This window comes from Danio rerio, chromosome 11 (assembly GCF_049306965.1).
Source record: "Danio rerio strain Tuebingen ecotype United States chromosome 11, GRCz12tu, whole genome shotgun sequence".
Taxonomy (NCBI): domain Eukaryota; kingdom Metazoa; phylum Chordata; class Actinopteri; order Cypriniformes; family Danionidae; genus Danio; species Danio rerio.
Window position 1 is genome coordinate 46,967,501 of NC_133186.1, and position 20,000 is coordinate 46,987,500.

A 20,000-nucleotide genomic window follows, 5' to 3' on the forward strand; every position below is an offset into this window, starting at 1 on the left:
TCTTTTTTCGTTATCGTGAAAGTCTAAAGCGCTTACAGATGACTAAACTAACGAATTGAGTGGAAGTCTAAGAGTTTCTGGATGGAAGTATATTTTAGGCATGAATCGAAAATAACCAATCAAACGTCCAGACTGAGCTCAAACATGAAACAGGCCTCCAGCAGTTCTAGCAGCATAATTAATCAAAGGCTTTGGCTCATGAGATATGCTTTATGTAGTTTGGGCTGTCCATGTGGCCCACTTGTCTTCTACAAACCCAAAGATTTTTTAAGTTCACAGAGATGATGTGAAATCTCTCCCATGTGATGTTATAGCAAAGCTTCCTCTTAAAAAGACATTCATCCATTCATTCATTCATTTTCCTTTGGCTTAGTCTTTATATTAGAGGTCGCCACAGCGGAATGAACTGCCAACTATTCCAGCATATATTTTCTAGCTGCAACCCAGTATTGGGAATGCTGACTAATTTATTTACACACACACACACACACACACACACACACACACACACACACACACACACTCATACTCTACAGCCAATTTATTTCAGTTCTTAAAGTGACACTTCACCCAAAAATCATCCTTTAATGTTGTTATAGTTCCTTGTTTCAAACCTGAGTTTATGAGTTCTGTTGAACACAAAAACAGATATTTTGAAAAATGTCAGAAACCTGTAACCATTGACTTTCACAGTATTTATTTGTCCTACTGTGGAAATCAATGGTAACAGGTTTCCAACATTCTTCAAAGTATCTTCTTTTATGTTCAACAGAATAAAGTGGTTCCAACCCTTTGACTTTTTATTCTGCTTTTGAACAAATATGAAAGATATTTTGAGGAATGCTGAAAAACGGTAACCACTGACTTCCATAGTTGGAAAAACAAATACTATAGAATTCAACAATACAACATTCTTCAAAATATCTTCTTTGTTTTGAAAAATGAGAAGATTTGAAGTTGGTGAATGGAGAGTAAATGATACCAGAATTTTCATTTTTGGGTGAACTGACCGTTTAATTATCCGTCAGCATGTTGACCGATTTCCTCAGAGCGCTGCTTGCATTTAAAGAGACAGTTCACACAAAAATCTATATTTACTCACTGTTTACTCTCACTTGAGTTTCTTTATCTTGTTAAACAGAAAAGAAGATATTTTGTAGAATGCCTAAAATCTGTAACCATTGACTTCCATAGTAAGAAACTGATACTATGGGAGTCGATGGTTTCCAGTTTACAACATTCTTCAAAATATCTTCTTTTGTGTTCAACAGAAGAAAGAAACTTTGGAAGAAATGAACGGTGAGTAAATAATGACAAAATGTCCATTTCTGGGTGAACTGTCCCTTTAAGGAGGCCAGCTTGTGGAGGGGGATTGAAACATTACTCCTCCAGAGTGTTTTCATCTTGGGCCTGGTTCTGTGTGGCGTCTCGGTGTCCCGTTTCAGGAAGCAGATCTCCCAGATTGGCCCTTTAAAGTGGATCTCTTATATCCTTCCCGGCCCCGGTGTGTGAAGACGTCTTTCAAGGAGAGCAGTTTTGTGTGTGAGGCTTCCTGCAGGAGTCTCAGATGTGTTCAGGCAGAGTTTAGGAGACATATCCGCTCAGCATGGGATGAGCTCGTGAAAGAGGAGATAAAACAAACCCATATGAACAAAATACTCGCTTTAGAGGGAATTTACCCATGTAGATACTGTATATGACACATGCAAATATATGCAAATTACATATATGACATGCGAGTTCATGTATGGATGTCAGAATTATCAGCCCTCCTGATTTATTAGCCCCCTCCCCTGTATATTTTTTCCACAATTTCTGTTTAACGGAGAGATTTTTTTTAGAACATTTCTAATCATAATAGTTTTAATAACTCATCTCTAATAACTGATTTATTTTCTCTTTGTCATGATGACAGTACATAATATTAGACTAGATATTCTTCCAGACACTAGTGTTCAGCTTAAAGTGACATGTAAAGGCTTCACTAGGGTAATTAGGGTAAAGTTAGGGTAATTAGGCAAGTCATTGTATAACAGTGGTTTGTTCCAGAGACAATCCAACACTAATATTGCTGAAGGGGCCAATAATATTGAGCTTAAAATGGCTTTAAAGCAATTAATAACTGCTTTTATTCTAGCCGAAATAAAACAATTAAGACTTTCTCCTGAAGAACAAATAATAGAAGAAATACTGTGAACATACTAAAATATAGCATCATTTGGAAAACATTTGTTGAAGAAAAAAAAAAATTCACAGGAGGGCGAATAATTCTGGCTTTAACTGTATTTGACATGCAAGTTCATATATGGATCTCACATGTAAAAATGTGACCTATATGCAACTTATACTGGATGTTTATAAATATTGTAAAAATGGCTGCTTGTGTTTTTTTCACCATTGGAATTACAATTATGTACAAATATAATATACAGTTGAAGTTAGAATTATTAGCCCCCCTCCCTGAATTATTTGCACCCCAGATTAATTTCCCCCCCAATTTCCGTTTAACAGAGAGCAGATTTCTTTTAAACATTTCTAATCATACTAGTGTTAATAACTCACCTCTAATAACTGATTTATTTTCTCTTTGTCAAGATAAAAGCACATAATATTAGACTAGATATTCTTCAAGACACTAGTGTTCAGCTTAAAGTGACATTTAAAGGCTGCACTAGGGTGATTAGGGTAAAGTTAGGGTAATTAGGCAAGTCATTGTATAATGATGGTTTGTTCTGGAGACTACAGAGAAAATAAAATAGCTTAATGGGGCGAATAATATTGACCTTAAAATTATGTTTAAACAATTAAGAACTGCTTTTATTCTAGCCGAAATAAAACAAATAAGACTTTCTCCAGAAGAACAAACATTATCAGACACACTGTGAACATTTCCCTTCTCTGTTCAACATCATTTAGCAAATATTTGAATTTAGTATAATCGCAGTATTTTCTATCATATTTTTTCTTCTAGAGAAAGTCTTATTTATTTCATATCAGCTAGAATAAAAGCTTTATATTATATTATTATATATTATTTATATATGTTTTTAATTATTTTAAACATGTTTCAATATTATTCGCCCCTTCAGCAATATTAGTTTTAAATTGTCTCCAGAACAAACCACTGTTATACAATGACTTGCCTAATTACCTCAACTCGCCTAATTAACCTATTGATTAACATTTATTGATACATTTTTTCCTTTAAAATACAAAATAAATGTTCAAAATAAAGAAATTATGAGGGATATGTGTGTGTATTATCTTCTAGTTTATATCAGAGTTATATTTTCCATCTTCATCTTGGATTCTAGTCAGAATTTTACGTTAATGATGGTGTTATTATTGTTATTGTCACACCCTCAGCTCGTTCCTGCAGCTCCAATCACTGCTCCCCCTCACCATCCACCCCTCACCACACGAGTGAACAGTCACCCGATTACTGATTACCTGCACCTGCCATCACCCATGCATTATACTCACCTCCTTCATTCACTCAACGGCTGGAATCGACATCAGATGGTTGTCCTCATCGACTCTCTCTCCCGCTTCCTCTCGTACTCTTCTGTGGATGCAAACACAAATGCTTAAGGGAAGTGACTAAGCTTTGATGGTGTATTACTGAAGATCTGAAACTTGCCAGAACTGTGTGTGAGATCGCTCTCCTACTGCTACACCACTTACTTGCTCAGCATCTGTTGCATTGCACTATATATTAAGGATATAGCCATCTTTGTCTTCCTTGTGTGACCGTGACAATTATGGTGTCATAGGCTTTAGTCATTTTTTTTGGTAAATATAATTATGTAAATAAATAGTAATATTAATATTTAATGTGATTTTTGACTATGAAAAAACTCTAATCATTCAGCGGAGTGATAGAGAGCTGTAATGCGCTCAAAACCTGCCGGAACTACTTTCGATGTGCAGTTATCAAACACCTTAAAGTAAATACACACATTCAGCTTAGTCTTTATTTCAGAGGTTGCCACAGCAGAATGAACCGCCAACTATTCCAGCATGTTTTACACAGTGATACCCTTCCAGCTGCAACCCACTACAGGGAAACACCCATTTACACACACACACTCATACACTATAGCCATATGTGATTGGACTGTGGGGGAAACTGGAGCACCCGGAGGAAACCCACGCCAACACAGGGAGAACATGCAAACTCCACACAGAAACAACAAATGACCCAGTCAGGACTCGAACCAGCGACCTTCTTGCTGTGAGGGTGCAGTGCTAACCACTGAGCCTCCCCTAGTATAAACAATAACTACAGTTTACTGAGTTTTATCAGAGTAAATGCTGCAGTGTACTATGGTATTTTTGAATGTGTTATGCAGGAGTGTGTGTGTTTGGTTTGACCTCATTTTTTTGTTAATGTGTCGCAGGCTGTGTTTGAGCAGAGTTGCACAACGCTCTGCACTTTGGCTGGCGTTTCGGGAGGGTGTGGTGAAATAGGCTCATTTTTTGGCTCTAGAAAGCTCCAGAAACTCCCCTCGCTCCGCCGTCTCTGCGCTTCATTGCTTTGTTTTTGTTGTTTTTTTTCTCTCAGTTTTGTCTGCAACAGTTGCTAAGTCCACCGGCGGCCAAAGAGCTGCTCTGGTTTTGCAATTCATGGTAATTGTTTCAAGTATCACAGCTTTGGGGATTTTCAGGATAAATCTGAGGGTTATAAAAGCTTCTATAATAAAATAAAGAAGTTTCCTTTATCTGAATCCATTGTAGTAATGTCAAATAACATCAACATGAAAATACATATATACACCAACAGTCAAAAGTTTGGGGTAGTTTATTTATTTATTTATTTTTTTTAAGAAAATGATTCTGTTCATCAAGGCGGCCATAATTAAATGTGAAAAAAGGATAAATATTTATTCTAATTTTAAATAACTGCTTTCTTATTATAATTATTCTTATTATTTTGTAGTTTGAAATGAAATTATTACTCCAGTTAATTATTATTGCAGTCATTATTGCTTTTATTACTTTGATCATTAATAATAATAATAATGATAATAATAATGATAATAATAATAATGATGATAATAATAATAATATTGATAATAATGATAATAATAATAATAATGATAATAATAATAATATTGATAATAATGATAATAATAATAATAATGATAATAATAATAATATTGATAATATTGATGATAATAATAATAATGATAATAATAATAATAATGATAATAATAATGATAATAATAATAATAATGATAATAATAATAATGATGATAATAATAATGATGATAATAATGATAATAATAACAATAATAATAATAATGATAATAATAATAATAATGATGATAATAATAATAATAATAATGATGATAATAATAATAATGATACTAATAATGACAATAATAATAATGACAATAATAATAATAATAATGATAATAATAATGATAATAATAATGATACTAATAATAATGATAATAATAATGATAATAATAATAATGATGATAATAATAATAATGATGATAATAATAATAATTAAAATAATAATGATAATAATAATAATCATAATGACAATAATAATAATAATAACGATGATGATAATAATAATAATGATAGTAATAATAATAATAATAATTAATATTAGAGTGTTTTCTGAAGCATCATGTGACTGAAGACTGGAGTAATGAAGCTGAAAATTCATCATTAAAGTCACTGGAATAAATTATTAAATTAAATGTTAAACTACTTTTGAACAGTTATTTTTATAGTGCAATAACATTTCACAATTTTACTACTTATACTGTATTTTTGATATAATAAATGCAGCCTTGGTAAGCAGGAGAAGCTTATTTTAAAACATTTAAACATCCTACTGACCCCAAATTTTTCATTGGTGGTGTATATATATATATATATATATATATATATATATATATATATATATATATATATATATATATATATATATATATATATATATATATATCCATTCATTCATTTTTTTCGGCTTAGTCCCTTTATTAATCTGGGGTCGCTACAGTGCAATCAACTGCCAAGTGTATGTATCACCGTGTCAGACTGAAATCAAGTGAGCAGGCAGATAAAGCACATGGGAGTCATTAACCTGTCAGGCAGGGCTGGCCCCGCCCCTCTCCACTGATTGGTCAACACTTATCTGGCAGTCATTTGACCTTTGACCCCGCTGGTCTGACGTTAAGAAAATAAACACAAGCGCAGGCGTCACATCTGGAGCACAGCGGCTTCACAAAGACGCCTTCAGGCCTGTGTGTGTGTGTGTGTGTGTGTGTGTATGAATGTGTGTTTATGTGTTTGTGAGAGTATGTGTGTGTTTGTGTGCAAGTAAGAGTCTCAGTGTGAGTGAGTGCATTTGTTTGTGTGGGTGTGTGTGCGTGCGTGTGTACTAGTGTGTGAATGAATGAATATATGAGTGTGTGTGTATGTGTGTTTGTGTGTGTGTGTACGAATGTGTGAGCATGTGTGAGTGTTTGTGTTTGTGTGTGTAAGTATGTTTGTGTGCGAGTGACTGCACATGCACGTGTTAGTGTGTGTGAATGTCTGCATGTGAGAGTCTGTGTGTGAATGCGCATATGTGAGAGTGTGTTTTGTGAGAGTGTGTGTGTGTGTATGAGTGTCTACATGTATTGACTGTGTTTGTGTGTCAGTTTGTGAGTGTGTGTTTCTATGTATGTATGTGTTTGTGTGTGATTGTGTGTGTGTGTGTTTGTGTATGTAAGTGTGATTGTGTGTGTGCACATGTAAGTGTGTTTGTGTGTGTGTGTGCGCATGTTAGAGTGTGTGTTTTTGTATGTAAGTGTGTTTGTGTGTGAGTGTGTGTGTGCATGTAAGAGTGTGTGCTTGTGTATGAAAGTGTGTTTGTGTGTGTGCGCGCATGTGAGAGCGTGTTTTTGTATTTGTGTGTTTGTGCACATATATGCATGTGTGTGTTTGTGTATGTAAGTGTGTTTGTGTGTGTGTGCGCATGTAAGCTTGTGTGTGTTTGTGTATGTAAGTGTGTTTGTGTGTGTGCATGTGAGAGTGTGTGTTTTTGTATTTGTGTGTGCATGTAAGTGTGTGTGTGTGTGTTTGTGTATGTAAGTGTGTTTGTGTGTGTGCATTTAAGTGTGTGTTTGTGTTTGTGTATGTAAGTGTGTTTGTGTGTGTGCATGTGAGAGTGTGTGTTTTTGTATTTGTGTGAGTGCGCAACTGCGCATGTAAGAGTGTGTGTTTGTGTATGTAATTGTGTTTGTGTGTGTGTGCGCATGTAAGCGTGTGCGTGTTTGTGTATGTAAGTGTGTTTGTGTGTGTGTGTGCATGTGAGCCTGTATGTTTCTGTTTGTAAGAGTGTGTGTGTGTGTGTGTATCAGTGCGAGTCAGAATCTGCTTGTGTATTAACTCATTATTCTCAGTAAAACTCAATAATTTCACCTTAAAGATGTCAAATGCAGCAGTTTAAGACACATTCAGGACATGATCACATGACAACAGTGAACAAGTGTTTAGTGTTGCACACAGATGACAACATTATCAAAACTAACCCTTTCACACATCCTGCGGCCCAATCCACACACTCACACTAACATTGTCTGTTCAAATCTTTCATTGTAAAAAGCAAACAGTGTCGCTAAACATCATGGAAATCATTACATTTGTTCCACTAAATGTCAAATAATGCCATTAGTTTCATTTTTGAGTGTACTGTCCCTTTAAGAGAACTCATCTGTGCAGGTCCAGTGTTCAAATATCAGTCAAAAGGAGAAACCCTGACCTGAGATCAGCACTTTCACTGAATCACGTCTGCTTCACACACACATGATAACACTATCGCTCTCCAAAACCTGCACTTTGGCCTGTTTTTAGCTTTCAAAACACTGATGTAAACATGACCGACACACATGGACTGTTAAAGCAGGGCGAACTGGAGTAAACTGGGATTATTTCCATGCTGTGTTGAAAAATACGTTTCTGCTTTGCATAATACACACGGCACGTCTGTCAAAGTCAAGAAGAGTGTCATTAGCCATGAATATTTGACTGCACATGTGTCGTTCACTACAGAGATTAACCACAGCATCTGCACATTTGCACAGCATGTACTTAGTTCTATTATATATGTGTGTGTATATATGGACGGCTCAGTGGTTAGCACTGTGGCCTCACAGCAAGAAGGTTGCTGATTCGAGTCCCAGCTGGGTCAGTTGGCATTTCTGTGTGGAGTTTGCATGTTCTCCCTGTGTTGGTGTGGGTTTCCTCTGGGTGCTCCGGTTTCCCCCACAGTCCAAACACATGCACTATAGGGGAACTGATCAACTACACTGACCATAGTGTATGAGTGTGTGTATGTTTGTGAATGAGTGTGTATGGGTGTTTCCTAGTACTGGCTGGAAGGGCATCCGCTGTGTGAAACATATGCTGGAATAGTTGGCGGTTCATTCTGCTGTGGCGACCCCTGAAATAGAGACTAAGCGGAAGGAAAATTAATGACTGTACGTAGTTCTATTAAAAATACACACTGGGCTTAGAATAAACGTGTGCACCAACTTTTGAAAATAAATATCCATTTTTCAGTGAATATAGAGAATAATTTTGGTGCATTTAATGAAAACAAATAGTGCGAAACAAATCAAATGGTGCATTTAATCAAAACAGTTACATTCATTTAAACAAGAGTTTGGTCTCTGAACATGTTTCAGAAAAGAAAGATAATAATATTTATACTTAATATTATTAATTTAAATATTATTATTAATATTATTAATAATTAATTCATATTATTAATAATAATACATTTAATTTCAAATATATTTAAAAGTACTGCAAATACATGTCAATTTCAAATGTTATATTTTTATGTTCATTTTAATTTTCCTGTTTATTACTATTTGATTTACTGTTAATATATTTTTCCTATGATATTAAAAGTTTGTTATATATACTGTATTTATATGAGAGAGTTAATATTAATTTTCTCTTAATAGATTATTTTATTTTCTAGCTTTTGTTATTCATACTCAGCACTTATGCTGTGCAATAATGTTATTTCGGTGTAATTTTGAATGTGGGTTTGTTATTAATCATTACTAAAGTTTTATTGTAACAGCAAATATAATCTAGTGTATAGTGAGTAAAGGTTTAGAAAGTCAATGTGAGATTGACAGTGTTTATACAGAAAATCCTCCCAATCAACGATTGTGCAGATAATGTGCATTAATTATCTTGCTGAAATAAATAACTCTGTGATTCCCCATCTCTTACGCTCTGCCTCTTTTAGACTCTCAGCTGTGAGAAAGATTACTGAAGGCTGCAAGGAAAAGCAGGTCATAATAACAGCAGAGAGCGAGGCCGAGGGGAAAAAACATTCAGCTGATCACGAGGTTGGTGTTTACCTGTTTGATAAAACTTGTCCTCTGAGACCGAGAAAACTAGCACAAGAATCCACTCTTGTCAACATTCCCACCATGTCCTGAAAAAACCCATAATGTTCTCTTGCTGTTGAGAACGCACATTTTCATGTGTTATTCAATTGAATCAATCAAACATTATAAAGCACAACAGATCCTTCTGGAAATAAAAACTGCATACATTTTATCATTGATTTGTAACAGTAAGTGATTAAGTCAGACTTTTAAAAAAAAAAAAAAAAAGTACATTACCCATAATTCTGTACTGAAAGTCCACTAATCAAAGAGCTGCAATGAGCAAAGAGAACTATAAAACTACATTACCCATAATGCTGTACAGACAATCCACTAATCAGAGAACTCTGAGCAAAGAGAACTACAAAACTACATTACCCATAATTCTGTACTGACAGTCCACCAATCAGAGAGCTCCAATGAGCAAAGAGAACTACAAAACTACATTACCCATAATTCTGTACTGACAGTCCACCAATCAGAGAGCTCCAATGAGCAAAGAGAACTACAAAACTACATTACCCATAATTCTGTACTGACAGTCCACCAATCAGAGAGCTGCAAAGAGAACTACAAAACTACATTACCCATAATTCTGTACTGACAGTCCACCAATCAGAGAGATGCAATGAGCAAAGAGAACTACAAAACTACAATACCCATAATGCTGTACAGACAATCCACTAATCAGAGAGCTCCAATGAGCAAAGAGAACTAGAAAACTACATTACCCATAATTCTGTACTGACAGTCCACCAATCAGAGAGCTCCAATGAGCAAAGAGAACTACAAAACTACATTACCCATAATTCTGTACTGACAGTCCACCAATCAGAGAGCTGCAAAGAGAACTACAAAACTACATTACCCATAATTCTGTACTGACAGTCCACCAATCAGAGAGATGCAATGAGCAAAGAGAACTACAAAACTACAATACCCATAATGCTGTACAGACAATCCACTAATCAGAGAGCTCCAATGAGCAAAGAGAACTAGAAAACTACATTACCCATAATGCTGTACAGCCAATCCACCAATCAGAATCAGATAGCTGCAATGAGCAAAGAGAACTACAAAACTACATTACCCATAATGCTGTACAGACATTCCACCAATCTGAGAGCTGAAATGAGCGCATAGAGAAATTTAGCTCCGCCCACTACCACAAAGATCCACCTATGACAAAAACAACATGTGCATATTTTAAAATAAACTGTGATCAATTGATTAAAAGGACAACTTTAATTGAACGCTTTGATGCTTAGTTTATTTGTATGATTAGCAATGCATCATGGGATTGTAGTTCTTTCTTTTTTAACTTAAAGCTGTATTAATGTTTCTGGAAGAGTATTTGCTTTTGCTTTTTAAACAGCTGTAAACTATGCAAATACTACATTACCCATGATGCTGGACAGACAATCCACCAATCAGAGAGCTGCAATGGCCAACGTGTGCCTATAAAGAGCTCTTTAGCTCCACCCACTCCCATTAAGATCCACCAATGACACTATCAACATCCATCATTTATTTATAAATGCATAAAAAAAAAAACTGATCTGTAGATAAAATGAGCAACTTTAAATGAACACTTTAGGCTTCTAATTTATTTGTGATTAGCAATGCATCATGGGATTGTAGTTCTTCTGCTATAAAGTTCGCAGTTTTGCATCTTGAGTTTTCGCCTGATTTTTAGATGCTTATTTTGCTTCAAATCAAAGTTTGGACTGTTGTGATTCTCCTCCACACTTGTGCAAACGTTAAAAGAACGCTCTACTAACGTTACCTGAGGAATGTTTGCTCTCTTATTTATTAACAGGTGTTTTGGTTTCCTTTGACTGCTCTAAAGGCTCTCCGTGCGTTCCTTTATTTCACTCTTTTGCCTCACGTCAAACACTCTTTCTCCATCGATTTTCCTGGCAGACTTTCTTCACGGGGCTGTGATGTGTATCCTCCCTTTGCGTCTGGCGTTGGATTTGCCCGGCAGCTCTGTGAAATCGTCTTCATACATATTTTAGCGTCAGTGTGTGAAAGCTCTGAAGTGATGCTGCAACACCCGCGCAACAGCTGATCTCCGGCGGCTCCATCTTTGATCTCACATGGATTGAAGGTTAATGGGACACAGCTGAAACACGGCTCGCTCATTATTCAGGGCCGCATTCATGCTAACACACACGCGCGAGATGCTAGCTTCAGACGCTCTTCAAGGTCGAATCGTGCTTTAATATCAGACGTATGACTGGTCTTTCTCAATCCTATTTCTTTGGCAGACATCAGATTCTCACTTTGTGTGCTGTCATGTCAATGGAGTCTTTTCACAAGACTGTTATGACACGTCATCAGCATCTTAAATCCTATTTCTAAATGTATGTATAATTATATATACGGTGCTTCCAGAGAGTATTGATTTCACTTCAGTTTTCCCACATTTGTTTATGTTACAGGCTTATTCCACGATGGATTAAACTGATGTATTTCCTCAACATTCTACACACTCAGTCTGTCTCCACTGATCATTCTGGAGATGCTTCAGCAGCTTCATTGGAGTTCACCTGTGCTCAGCTGAGTGGACATGATCTGAAAAGGCTACAGCGGTCTATATAAGGGCCCAGGGTTGACAGTGCATGACAAAGCACAAACCAAGCATGAAGACAAAGGAATCGTCTGTAGATCTCTGAGGCAGGATTGTCTGGAGGCACAAGACTGGGGAAGCTTACAGAAACATTCCTGCTGCTCTGAAAGCTCCACTGAGCACAGCGGCCTCCATCATCCGTCAGTGGAGGATGTTTAACCAGCAGGACTCTTCCTAGAGCTGGCCGGACATCTAAGCTGAGTGATCGGGCCTTAGTCAGGGAGGTGATCAATAACCCGATGGTCTCTCTGTCTGATCTCCAGCGTTCTTCTGTGGAGAGAGGAGAACCTTACAGAAGGACAACCATCTGTGCAGCAATCCACCAATCAGGCGTCTGTATGGTGGAGCGGGCAGACGGAAGACACTCCCCGCCTGGAGTTTACATCTGAAGGACTCTCAGAGCATCAGAAACTAAACTCTCTGCTCTGATGAGACTCAAACTGAACTGTTTGGAGTGAACGCCAGGCGTTACGTTTGGAGAACAGCAGGCAGCGCTCATCAGCAGGCTAACAGCATCCCTACAGTGAAGCATGGTGGTGTTGGCATCATGCTGTGGGGATGTGTTTCAGCAGCAGGAGCTGGAAGACTAGTCAGGATAGAGGGAAAGATGAATGCAGCGATGTACAGAGACATCCTGAATGAAGACCTGCACAAGAGTGCTCTCCACCTCAGACTGGGGCGACGCTTCATCTTCCAGCAGGACAATGACCCAAAGCACACCGACAACACATCAATGCAGTGACACAACAACAACCCGGTGATTGCCCTTGAGTGGCCCAGCCAGAGCCCAGACCCAAATCCTATTGAACATCTCTGGAGAGATCTGAAAATGGCTGAACACGTCACTTCCCATCCAACCTGATAGAGCTTGAGAGGTCCTGCAAAGAGGAACGGGCAAAACTTCCCAAAGACAGCTGTGCAGAGCTCATATTCAAGAAGACTTGAGGCTGGAATCGCTGCCAAAGGTGCATCAACCAATCAAAAGTATTGAGCAGAGGCTGTGAACACTGATGCACATCTGATTTTACAGCTTTTTATTTTTAATAAATCTGCAACAGTTTCAGAAACTCTTTCTTCACATGGTCATTATGGGGGATTGTGTGTAGAGTGTTGAGGAAATACATCAATTTAATCCATTTTGGAATAAGACTGTCACATAAACAAATGTGGACAAACTGAAGCGCTATCAATAATTATGCAGATTCACTGTATATCTTTAGATTGCACATAACTATATTTTTAGAATAGATGCATTAGTATATTCTGGCCTATAGCTGCAGATTATCACTCACATTCTCTCTATCTCTCTCTTTCTCTCTCTCTCTCTCTCTCTCTCTCTCTCTCTTCTTCATTGCATGATGAATGCCCTCTCGCCCTGCCACCGAACGCCTCTATTTTTAGCCCTGATGTCAAGAAGAGGCCTGAAGGAATCTCTGTGGGCTGCAGTCCACATGACGGATGAAATCATCGCAGAGTACAGTCTCTCTTCTTCACCCCTGCGCTGCGAACTTCACATATACAGTCTAGCAAATGGAAATGAGTGTAGGACAGCTTTTATGTACTGAGTTCTTGCTATCTGTGATTGTATTTCTCTTATCAAAAGGATAGTTCACACAAACATTTCATTTCTGTCATCCATCACTCAGCCTTGTTTCAAACTTTTATGAGTTTCTTTCTTCTGTTGGAAACAAGGATGATAAATTGAAGAATGTTGGAAACCTGTAACCACTGACTTCTGATTTGTTTTTCCTATCATGGAAGTCAATGGATACTGGTTTTCAGCATTCCTCTAAATATCTTCTTTTGTGTTCAACAGAATAAAGAAACTCATAACTCATTTTACAGAAGAAAGACTTAAAAACACAAAAACAGATATTTAGAAGAATGCTGAAAACCAGTAACCATTGACTTCCATAGTAGAAAAAACAAATACTAAGGAAGTCAATGGTTACCCAAGTCCTTAAAAAAACTCTTTGTCTGTTTTTGACTTTTTGTTTTTGAGGTTTTGACTTTATTCTCAGGATATATGAATTCTTGATATCTGTAATTATATTTTCACTTGTTAATGGGATAGTTCACCTAAAAAACTGAATTGTCATCAATTAGTCCACCTTGTTTGAAACCTTTGTTTTTTCTTCTGTTAGAAACAAAAGAAGATATTTTGAAGAATGTTGTGTAATCAAGGACTTCTTTAATATTTGTTTTTTTCTACTGTGAAAGTCAATGGTTACCGATTTTCTACATTCTTCAAGATATCTACTTTTGTGCTTAACAGAAGAAAGAAACTCATAAAGGTTTTGCATTTTAATAATTGTTAGGATATATAAATTTTTGATATCTGTAATTATATTTTCACTAGCTAAAAGGATAATTCACACAGAAATTTACACTTCGTCATCAATTACTCTGCCTTGTTTCAAACCTTTATGAGTTTTTTTCTGTTATAAACAAAAGAAGATATTTTGAAGAATGTTATCTAACCATTCTTATGATTGCTTATGATTTGTTTTTTCTACAATGGAAGTCAATGGTTACCAGTTTTCAGCATTCTTCAAAATATCTTCTTTTGCACTTAGAAGAACGAAACTCATAAAGGTTTTGACTTTGTTCTTTCCCTCCATCCATTCATGCATCATTTTCTCTGTCATCTATTTATCCATCCACCTCTCTTTAATTCTCTCCATCCACCCATCCATCCATCTATCCATCCATCCATTAATAATCTATCATTCTGCCCATCCATCCACCCACCCATCCATCCATCCATCCACCCATCCATCTATCCATCCATCCACCCACCCATCCATCCATCCACCCATCCATCTATCCATCCATCCATACATCCACCCACCCATCCGTCCATCCACCCATCCATCTATCCATCCATCCATACATCCACCAACCCATCCATCCATCCATCCATCCATCCTTCCACCCATCCATCCACCCACCCATCCAAATCCATCCATCCATCCATTAATAATCTATCATTCTGCCCATCCATCCACCTACCCACCCACCAATCCACCCATCCATCCACCCACCCATCCACCTACCCACCCACCAATCCACCCATCCATCCATCCATCCACCCATCCATCTATCCATCCATACATCCACCCACCCATCCATCCATCCATCCACCCATCCATCCATCCATACATCCACCCACCCATCCATCCATCCTTCCACCCATCCATCCATCCACCCATCCAAATCCATCCATTCATCCATCCATCCATCCATTAATAATCTATCATTCTGCCCATCCATCCACCTACCCACCCACCAATCCACCCATCCATCCACCCACCCATCCACCTACCCACCCACCAATCCACCCATCCATCCATCCACCCATCCATCTATCCATCCATCCATACATCCACCCACCCATCCATCCATCCATCCATCCATCCACCCATCCATCCATCCATCCATACATCCACCCACCCATCCATCCATCCATCCTTCCACCCATCCATCCATCCATCCACCCACCCATCCAAATCCATCCATCCATCCATCCATCCATTAATAATTTATCATTCTGCCCATCCATCCATCCATCCATTAATAATCTATCATTCTGCCCATCCATCCACCTACCCACCCACCAATCCACCCATCCATCCACCCACCCATCCATCCATCCATCCACCTACCCACCCACCAATCCACCCATCCATCCATCCATCCACCCACCCATCCATCCATCCTTCCACCCATCCACCCACCCATCCAAATCCATCCATCCATCCATCCATTAATAATCTATCATTCTGTCCATTCATCCACCTACCCACCCACCAATCCACCCATCCATCCACCCACCCATCCATCTATCCATCCATCCATCCACCTACCCACCCACCAATCCACCCATCCATCCATCCACCCACCCACCCATCCACCCACCCATCCATCCATCCATCCATCCACCCACCCACCCACCTATCCAAATCCATCCATCCATTCATCCATCCATTAATAATCTATCATTCTGCCCATCCACCCACCCATCCATCCATTCACCCACCTACCCATCCATCCATCCACCCACCCACTTACTCATCTATCCATCCATCCATCCTTACACCCATCCACCCACCCACCCACCCACTTACCCATCTATCCATCCATCCATCCTTACACCCATCTACCCATCCATCCATCCATCCATCCATCCTACCACCCACCCACTCATCCATCCATCCATCCATCCACCCATTATTGTCTATCCATCATCCATTCCTCCATCTCAAGTTCAACTCAGTTTTGATGTAGAGAATATGAATATATCTATTTTCTTCTTCTTTTTGTGTCTTCCTGTTGTCAATATTTGCGTTGGCTGATTCGCTCTCTGTAGTTTCCGCATCACACACAGCAGAAAGTGTGCATGAAAAACAGCGGAGCGTCCAGCAGCTCGCGGCTCATTGTGTCCACATCCGGCTCTGGATAATTCCAGACACTTTCCCAGAGGCATGCGCTGGACTGCGGCCCGGAGCGACTGCTATGCACGTCCTCTCCCATTCCTAAACAAAGAGAAACTTTAATAACAGACTGCGCTTGCATACTGAGGAACGCAGGAATAAACCGTCTTTCATTGTGTTTTTTCGTGCACATCTGGATTTGGGTTGGAAAGGCCGTGTGGCGTTTCCTCCTCCGCTGGCAGTCGAGTTGAAGATTGTGGGAAGAAAATAATCCAGTGTCATCCAGTGCAGTGTGTGTGTGTGTGCTGGTTTTAGTGGTTTACAAGGACTGAAATTTGAATAATGACATGGGTATGACCTAGCTGTACTCTATTATTGTCGTTTATGAGGACATGTATTGTGCCCTCGTAATTCAAAATGTTTAATGATCATATTTAATGGGGGTTTTCATGGTTTACAAGGACTAATATTTGTTTAATGACCTGGGAATGACCTTTTTGTACTCTATTAATGTAGCTTATAAGGACATGTATTGTGCCTTCGTAATTCAAATTGTTTACCGATCACTGAAATGTGTATAACGACATGGGTATGACCTAGTTGTATTCTCTTGTGTCTTCGAAATTCAAAACATTTAAAAATCATATTTAATGATGTTCAATTTTGCCACAGGATTGCTCTGACGGTTGGGTTTAGGTGTAGGGTCATACAATAAGCATTTTTTTCTGTATAAAATACATTGCAGAGTCTTTCAGAGTCCTCATAAACCACCAGTACCTGTGTGTGTGTTTAGTGTGTGTGTTTAGTGGCTGCGTGTGTGTTTGTGTGTGTGTGTGTGTGTGTGCTGGTTTTGGTGATTTACAAGGACTGAATTTGTATAATGACATGGGTGTGACGTAGCTGTACTGTATTTATGTGGTTTATGAGGACATGTGTTGTGGCTTTGTAATTCAAAATGTTTAAGAATCTTTTTTTATAAGGTTGAATTTTTTTCACAAGTTTAATGTGAGGGTTGGGTTTAGGTGAAGAGCCATATAATAAGCATTTTTTTTGTATAAAACACATTGTGCCTATATGCAGAGTCCTCGTAAATCACCAATACCAATGTGTGTTTGCGTGTGCTGATTTTGTTGATTTACAGTGACCGAAATATGTATGATGACCTGTGTATGACCTAGCTGTACTCTTATCAATGTGGTTTATGAGGACATTCATTGTGTCCTCGTAATTCAAAACATTTAAAAATCATATTTAATGGTGTTCAATTTTGCCACATGATTGCTCTAAGGGTTGGGTTTAGGGCTAAGATCATATAATACTCCATAAAACACTGTGCCTATGCAGAGTCCTTGTAAACCACCATCACCAATGTATGTGTGGAGATGAAATTGTGACCACGCTCTTGTGGTTGTGTGTGTTGGCGCTGGCTGAAAGTAGCCTGTTTTGTGCATGTGTGTTTGTGTAGGCAGCCGTACAGAACCAAGGCTGGAAGTGTTTGTGCATTTATGAGCAGTTGTGTGGGTTGAGTGTCATATAGATCTCCTTTCCCCAGTAAACTATGTTGATGATTATGGTTTTGTGATATTTAATGCATGTATGTTGATGTGGGTCAAACTTTTAGTATGCATTATAATGGAGAACAAATGTAGTTTTTATTGTTGAGATCCAAATGTTTTTGGCATTGTAGACAAGATTTGTATTGGTTGGGAACAGATAAACCAACAGTATTGGTTGGGAACAGATGTTTGGTTACACTTAACTTTTAAAAATACAATTTTTGGCATACAGTTCCTGAGAAAATGGACTTAAATATTAGTTGAAATAAAAAATACAAAAAAGCTTTACTTTCACTTGTTTACTTTAGTGTAGTAGCTTAAGGTGAAGCAATAAAATGGCAAACAAAACCAAACAAGCAATAGTTAATGTAAAATTAGTAAAATAAAACTAACTAAACTTGAAGAACTGAAGGAAAACTAAATAATCTAATCCTATAACAAAAATGTAGACATTAAAATGAAACAGTACAGACAATAAAAAGTAATAACATAACAAAAACATACAACATATTACTCTAATGCTAACATTACTAGTACACAAGTAATCTCAATGTAATCTACAAAAGAACACAAAAGTAATCTAAATGTAATCTACAAAAGAGAACAAAAGTAATTTACAAAAAAGCACAAAAGTAATCTAAATGTAATCTACAAAAATGGACCAAAGTAATCTAAATGTATGCTTTAAAAGTAATCTAAATGTAATCTACAAAAGAGCACAAAAGTAATCTAAATGTAATCTACAAAAGAGCTCAAAAGTAATCTAAATGTAATCTGCAAAAGAGCACAAAAGTACTTTAAATGTAATCTACAAAAGAGAACAAAAGTAATTTACAAAAAAGCACAAAAGTAATCTAAATGTAATCTACAAAAATGGACCAAAGTAATCTAAATGTATGCTTCAAAAGTAATCTAAATGTAATCTACAAAAGAGCACAAAAGTAATCTAAATGTAATCTGCAAAAGAGCACAAAAGTAATTTACAAAAAAGCACAAAAGTAATCTAAATGTAATCTACAAAAGAGCACCAAAGTAATCTAAATGTATGCTACAAAAGTAATCTAAATGTAATCTACAAAAGAGCACAAAAGTAATCTAAATGTAATTTACAAAAGAGGACAAAAGTAATTTACAAAAGGGCACAAAAGTAATCTAAATGTAATATACAAAAACTGACCAAAGTAATCTAAATGTATGCTACAAAAGTAATCTAAATGTAATCTACAAAAGAGCACTAAAGTTATCTAAATGTAGTCCACAAAAGAGAATAAAAGTAATCTAAATGTAATCTGCAAAAGAGCACAAAAGTAATCTAAATGTAATCTACAAAAGAGAATAAAAGTAATCTAAATGTAATCTACAAAAGAGAATAAAAGTAATACAAATGTATACTACAAAAGTAATCTAAATGTAATCTACTAGAGCACAAAAGTTATCTAAATGTAATCTACAAAAAAGGACCAAAGTAATCTAAATGTATGCTACAAAAGTAATCTAAAATAATCTGCATAAAATAGCAAAAGTAATCTACCAAAGAGCATACAATTAATCTAAATGCAATCTAAAAGTATTCTAAAAAAACACAAACATAATGTAAATGTAATCCAAATGTAGTCCAGTTACATTACCATAAATGTGTAATGTAAGATGTCTTAATACTGACTACAAATTTTGTCAGTAGTGTAATATGTAATCTGTAAGTAATCCTGAAAGTAATCCACCCATTTCTGGATGTGTTTGCATGTACAGTAAGTGAAGAAGAGAAACTAATGCTTTGAAAGCTGACATCACTAGTACTCCACCTCACTCTTTTCTCCACATGTGTCCTGTTATGGTGGGCGGCACATTAAAAACCTGCTTTTAACTGAGGCTTTTAGCGTCTGTGACAGTTTGTAAGTGCTATTTTAACCTCACACATCCAGTAAACGTCTCCAGGCGTGTGTGCATAAATATCAGGTTAACAGAG

General features: G+C 37.2%; 1 long non-coding RNA gene across 4 annotated transcripts in view; it reads left to right on the forward strand.

Annotated features, from left to right (window-relative positions):
- The window catches only part of LOC137496742 (uncharacterized), a 112,834-nt gene that overhangs the window by 59,990 nt on the left and 32,844 nt on the right, over nt 1–20,000 (forward strand). Inside the window, exons 4-6 of one of the 4 annotated variants that reach the window (XR_012387386.1) lie at nt 9,269–9,371; nt 13,447–13,587; nt 16,415–18,049. This is a non-coding gene — a long non-coding RNA (uncharacterized lncRNA). Of the gene's footprint in view, nt 1–9,268; nt 9,372–13,446; nt 13,588–16,414; nt 18,050–20,000 lie in introns of those variants that run through there. The other 3 variants (XR_011017305.2, XR_012387387.1, XR_012387388.1) reach the window with 3 other exon arrangements.